Below are 6,868 nucleotides of genomic sequence, written 5' to 3'. Positions count from 1 at the left end.
GATGCGAGCTATTGACTCTGTCACCACTGCTCACTTGCATGCAGAGTGTATCTACTCTTTCCTTTCTCTTTCTTTCTTTCTTTCTTTCTTTCTTTCTTTCTTTCTTTCTTTCTTTCCTTCATTTCCACATTTATTTTTCTTTCGTGTACACAGAAAATGACAGTGAAGTGTCCTATGAAAGAGGCAGGGAATGGGCATGGTGCTGCTAAATCAGACTGGGCTTTGTGCCTCCAAAGTATTCTGTTCATTGTGAAAGAAAGATGTCATAGTTTGATTTTAATTGTTAAAGTTCCTCAAGTTTACCATTTTAAGCTGTCCATTTCTTCAAATCTCTTTTCAAATGACACACTGCATTACAAATGATGGCACTTAACCAATGTAGCATTTCCATATTTACACCAACAAAATAAATTTATAAGACATGATAGCATATAATCTTGACATTTAGTAATAGCAATGAATGGCATACATTTTATTTTTTTCTGTACAAACTACCAGAATATAAGTTTATGCACATTTAAAATCACCTTTAGTTTTATTTGACCTACACATCTCTGATCTCATATCACCCATTTCTCAAGTCTCTCTTCATGTCATCCACAACTTCACCAGACCATAGAATCTACAAGTAATTAGATCTAACACCTATATAGAGCTTAGAAAGTCCTCTCCCAAAAGTTTTCTTACTTCCTTGAAAATTCCTCAAAATGAAAAAAAATGCTCTTCACTCATTCCTTTCATTTTACTTTCATATTTCATCATCAGATCAGCAAGATGGACTTTTCCTCTCCATCCAAACGTGGTTAGAAAGAAAGAGTTCCTCTGTCAAGCAACTGTCTTGATGCTATACCCATGAGTCCGGGGACCCTGGGTACTGTTCTGCTCTATAGGAAGGTCATTTAGTGGAATAAAAGTCTACATAATTTGTGGTTGCTTTCAGTCCATACTGTGTTGAGTAATCAGTAGAAGCTGGAAAGTGGACTTGGTCACCAAAATAAGGAACTTCGTACCTATGAGGAGACTGCAAATACAATCTGTATGCATCAAAGTTCTTTCTGTTGGAGTCATCTTGACTATGATGGAGCTGTTGATGCTGACTGAATGATGGGTGACATCCATTGGTTGGTAGTGGACAAGGAAGGGCATGATTTGAATTGGTCTCACTCTAATGTTGACACCGGTGTAATAAAATGGTTCTGATTCCACCCATTATCTTTATAAATGTTATAGAGGTCATGATATTTTCATAATGTATTAAAGACCTGTATTGTTGCTTTCAACACTTTCAGAGAGGATCTGTCACCTCTGCCTTTGGTTGTGTTCACCTGCTTCTCTATGCCTCCCCAGTAAGGCAGGGCTTTGGCATGTTCCATGTGCTCATAAAGAGCACATCATCTTGTCAGACAGTATGCTGGGACTGTTGCCACCAGGAAACCAACTGACCAGGTCTTGCACGGCATATTTACCTATGAGCTCCTTGTTGTACACATCTAGAGCCATATTCCTCAAAGCAGTTGCCACAGAAGGACAACTCTGTCGTTATCCATCCTCAGAAGTTGAACAAGGATAGGGAGCCCTTTTTCTTTTCAGACAGCTGCCTGGATGTATGCTGTAAACTTCCAATTGCCGGCAGAGAGGTTGTGGTGGGATCTCGCAGAGCCTTTCAAGGTGGCTGGGTTAGAGCTTTCTGCTAGAAGAGTCAGATACAGTTTTACCACTGACGGATGCCACAACATCTCTACCCCTTTGGGGGACTTTGACAGTTCTGGGATAGGACCAACTCCATCCCACTGATCCTCCTGTGGAGTTCTCTTTTTTTCTTCTTTTTTTCTCCCAGCAGCTTGGCTCAGAGTTTTGGATGGGAAACTCTTTTCCTAGTAAGTCTCCAGTTCATTCAGTCTGAGCAGCTGGGCCTGTGGAACCTCCAGTTCCAGTCCATAGGACCGGTTCCTCAGGGTGAACATGCAGTTCTCCACTGTCTTGTTGTCATAATCAGACATATTCATGCGTGTGTGGATCACACACAGCCATGAGTCCACCAGGCCCTCACTGGACCGCATTTGTTACTTGGCTTCTTCCCTGCAGAACTGAGGTTCCTCAGGCAGCCTGTTGTGTTACACAGGCTAGTGAAGTCTGAAATTTAATTTTATGATCATCATCATCAAAAAAAGAGTTATTCCACCCAGAATGTGTTATGATCACGGTGTTTGTTAAGGCTGAGAGAGCATCTCAAATGACTGTCATCTTTACGGCATCACATGAGGATAAATTCCAAACAACTCCTGTAACAAGCTCCTTTACGTCTGCATCAATAGATTTTCTCAACAGTCCCAAAAGCCCGGTATACCACCAACATTCTTCACTGCTATTTTATTTTCATCTGTAGATTTTCCAAAAACAAGGTTTTTAAGGGCACCACAAGCATTCTTCTGAACTTCCAAAACTCTGTGGTCCGAAAGATCAACCAGGTGCTCAAAGCACCCTAGCCTATACACCTCCATCTTCACTTTGTTGTCGCTGAAGCACATGTGTTGCAGGTAGACCGCTGCATTTGCTTGGACAATGGGAAACTGGTGCTGCAGTGTGTGAATGGCTTCAGGCAACTTGGGATCACACCAGGCAAATTCCCTGGGGTCTTTCTGAATGCTGTATATGGATGGGGACCTAGGTGCCATCATCAGCTGGTGCTGCATGCTGAAGACTGTTATAATTGCACTCTTGTACTCGGTACTGTGTTGGCCTGTAAGAGTCTGCGTAGGTAACTGTTGTGTTTAGAACATAATTATTTCTTTGGTATGTGAAGGTACTTTGCTGACTAGATGTCCTTTGTAGATTTCCAACACCTACTGAGCCTGTGTGATACAATGCTTCTGTGATCTGTGGAACTCCACTGTTTGGACTGTGGTACACTGGGGTGTAAAAAGTCTTCCCTTCATATATAGGAGTGATGTGCAACTTGGGAGACACAGCTGAATGAAGGTCTTGCCCAAGCTGACTGTGCTGACTCTCATAGGAACTCCCTAATCCCATCAGGCTGTCTGGCCAAGGTGGAACTATCCTTTTGTAAATGTCGTACTGCTGTTGTTCAAATTGCTCCATGTCACGAACACTCCTTTGAAGGGAAGATCCCAGATGCTGTGGCACAGCAGTCATCTGTAAGCATTTGGGGGATGATGACCCCTCCTGGCCTTGGGATGGGGAGTCTGTGCATCCATCAGGGTCAATGGGGACCCCAGTCTGGCAGTGGTTTGGTACTGAGGGGTTGGTCCATTGGGATTGGAGGTCTGTTTGGAGGTGACTAACCCAATCCGCTGCACAGCTGTTGGGGAGGTGGGTCTCTGTGACTATGGAGAGGCTGCCCACTGAGCAGGTAAAGTGATGGAGGAGTAAGAGCTGGGATTCAGAGGTCAGGAGTCAGTCACTGACAGAGAGGCAAATCCACTACCCAGAGAAGCTCTCAGTGACCCCCTTGAAGGAGACATGCCTGTGCTGATAACATAAGAAACAGACTGTGCTCCAGATGGAACTGAACTAATTCTTCTCATGGCCTGATTGGCTACTGATGGCTGAACCAGTGTTTGTCCTTCGGCTCTGGAACTCCTCACCAAATGGATATGGGTTGATCCTATGAAAGAATGCTGCTGTCTATTATCTGTCTTGCTCATGTTCCGATTGTCATGGAAACTTCCTGCTTCTTGATGTCCACTGTAGGAATAGGAATTCATTTGCGTTGAACTTCTTGAGTCACCCAATGATCCCTCACTTTCATGGAGAAATGTCTGTTCTGGTGAACAGAGGGTCCCTTGTTCTGGCTCTGCTCTAATGAGTTAGTTGTTGGGATGGACAGCGTCAGGAAATAGGTTTGCTTGCTCCAGTGTTTGGCACATCTGTTGATCTCCAAGGAAATGACTTCTCAGTTGAGCTGGTGTTGGTGATGCTTGGTGATTCTGCTCCAAGCCTACATCTTTCTAGTTGACTGGCAACAATCTGCCTCTCCACTTCCGGTTCTCGGGTGAGTCGTTGAGACTGAAGCTCCTTGTGCTTGATGATGAAGCTCATGCATGGAAGATTTCACTGCTCCACGGAAGTAATAATAGTGGTGGCTGTGGTCTAGGGTTCCATGCTTGGGCCAGTGGAGGCAGCTTCCCGGTGGGTCTGTGGTTGCCCCTCCTCCACCAGCGAGGCGTGCTCAGGAGCTGGCATTTCTCTTTCCAGGTTAGGCAGAGGACATCCGTGCCACCGAGGGGTCGCTGCGGCAGCGGAAAAAATTTAAAAAGTGCAGCGGCGGAGCAACTGCCCATCCCTCCCTCCCCCAGGAAGGCTCTCCCTCTTGCCTCAACTTGCACCTCTACCCAGTGCACATGGTTCCCCCTCAGCGGCTGGAGTTGACCCTGTCTCAGTCCGGACCCCCCTCTACTGCCCATAGGCCGCCACCATCGCCTGTCCAACCAACAGCCCGCCTGCCCCGCCAGCCCCAGGCTCCCTGAAATGTGAGCACGCCGCCATCTCTGGGCAAGTTCTCTTCTCTTTTCTTAAAAGCACTTTTTCCTCTTGAGCACTTTTTTTTTTGTATTCCCTTTTCACTTCCTTTTCTTTTCTTCTTCTTCTTTTACCTTAAATAAACATTGATTTTTTTTTTACGTTCATCCATTGTCCTGTCCAATTATTTGAGCCAGACAATAACAGCCTAGAAAGGACACTAGGCTCCTCATTGTCTGATAACAAAGGCACTAAGGAAAATAACAAGGATCATTGAGGTTTCTTACACAATGCAAGAAACGAGGAAGAGACTTGAGACTTGAGAAGGAGTCTGCCATCTGATGAATAGAAGGAAAGCAGAGTGTTTGGGCAAAAGAAAATAGAGGGCTGTTATTTAAATCAATCCAGTATAAGAAGATATCTTGTCTCTTCCTTCTTTGCCTTCTTTCTATTACTAATCATTTACTTTTATCTTTAGAGAAGATAATATCCTAAGAAAAGAAACAAAGAATCCTGACAGCTATATTTTAAATACTTTTAATGAGTATTTAACATGGCTTTTAATTTTTGTTATTTTTATGAATATCTGCTCCTTAACAATTCATGTCTGTGTGCTCTCTGAACCTATGATTCTAAATACTTATTGAAAAGCATCATTTACTAAGCCCTGACTTCATGTCATGAGTGAGGTGTGATGGATACAGAAGTGAATGAGACATCTCCTAGATGGTCATAGCCTCATAGGAGAATCAGATCTTTAGCATACATGTAAAATCTACTGAGAACTGGGCACAGATTTCACAGATAAGAAGTAGGAGGCTGTGGAGGCTGGTTTACTATGGAGACGAAGTCCTAGCTGATACAGAGCTGGCCCTAAGCTTTAAAATAATCTCCCAGAAAAACAGCTAGCTTGTTGGCTGAACTCTTTCTTTTGACTGTACTAAGATTTTGAAGAGAATTTACCACGGAATGAGAGGAATGCTGCCCTCAGAATCAGGAGACTTGGATTATACCAGCAGGTGACAGCACTGTAAGACAGTCCCTTGGCTTGATTAGGTCTTGGGACCCTCAATTCTAATTGTAGTCAATTGATTTTGTAATATCTATGCCTTCCCAAGTCATTAATTTCCCTTTCAGGAGTACTTTCCTGATGTTCTATACAACAGTCTTCCAGCAAGCATAAAAATATATGTTCTGTGGTTCCTTGTTAACATGCATATGGCATTTCAGATTACAAATAAGCACAAAGTTTTGCGAAGCTGTAAGATATCCCATCTTACTCTGTACAGTAAGACAATGAGACATAACCTGCATTTTGTGACTGAATTAGTAACATTCTCTATTTATAATACAACCTTACTTTGACCTTGAACACATATTTTTCAAAGAAAGACTTAAAATAAATTTGTTTTTCCAGGAAAGGGGGCTTTCTACTTTAAGAAATTTTAAGTTTTAGTTAAAAATATTTGGTGGATGGAGCAGAGGGTAGTTATCACAGGATTCTGCAGCTTTATGGAAAGCCCTGCGTAACAGATACAGTAATTAGCTACAGACCAAACTAGTGTTCCCTCTGTATGACTCCTCAACACCCCCACAATGCTATTCAAGCATGGTATTTCATTTAATTAAATACACACAAAGTAAGTTGGAGCTCTCCACTACATACAACTCTGTGGATGTGTGACAGTCTCACAGGAGGTGTGGTCTTTGTTCATCTGACTGGTGAGATGGACCCCTGCCAGACTTTGTCCTTCCATGAGAGACTTCTCAGAACAACTAGAAGGATTCAGGTCAAGGTGATTTAAATCAGTCCGTCTTCATGACTAGTCATCAGCGGAATTAAGACTACCCTGACTTCATTGACATCCTTGTTCAAGCAAGTACAAATATTTGAAATGACTCATCAAGCCTTTGAATGAGTTTATTGTTTTTTTCCTTTTTACATGAAATCAGAAATAAATGTTCTATTTTTTTTAAACCTAACAACTTTCCTTCTGTGAAGTTGTGGCTTATCCATTTCTCCTGGGATGTAGTGCATTTTCAACCTGCACTTGAGAGCTGTACACGTATGTACCATAAGTGACTCACTGTTCTATTACATCAGAACCTCGCCCTCTAAGTTCAGATCCAGTGTTTTGTGAGTGGAAGATCAACGGATGAATGCTCCTCATGAGTCTACTGGTCAGAGTGTCCTGATGGCTTTGTTTGAGATAAAGTGCATGTGTGGCCTCATTTAGCTATGGAGGGAGCAGAGAGCATCCTTTCCAGAGACTCTTGGAGAAGTCCTTGGCAAACATCTCCTCTGAAAATTCCAGATGGTTAGAATGGTCACTTGATCCTCAGGAGCACTAAGCTGGATGTCTTTGCAGATGCCATGAATAATGGGACC

General features: G+C 43.0%; 1 pseudogene; it reads right to left on the bottom strand.

Annotated features, from left to right (window-relative positions):
• Window positions 1–844: 844 nt before the first annotated feature.
• LOC104847495 lies at window positions 845–4,203 on the bottom strand (annotated as a pseudogene).
• Window positions 4,204–6,868: the final 2,665 nt, after the last annotated feature.

This window comes from Fukomys damarensis, unplaced genomic scaffold (assembly GCF_012274545.1).
Source record: "Fukomys damarensis isolate Sample0158 unplaced genomic scaffold, DMR_v1.0_HiC HiC_scaffold_30, whole genome shotgun sequence".
Taxonomy (NCBI): domain Eukaryota; kingdom Metazoa; phylum Chordata; class Mammalia; order Rodentia; family Bathyergidae; genus Fukomys; species Fukomys damarensis.
The sequence above is the reverse complement of the archived record's forward strand: the minus strand, read 5'-3'. Positions and strand labels throughout refer to the sequence as shown.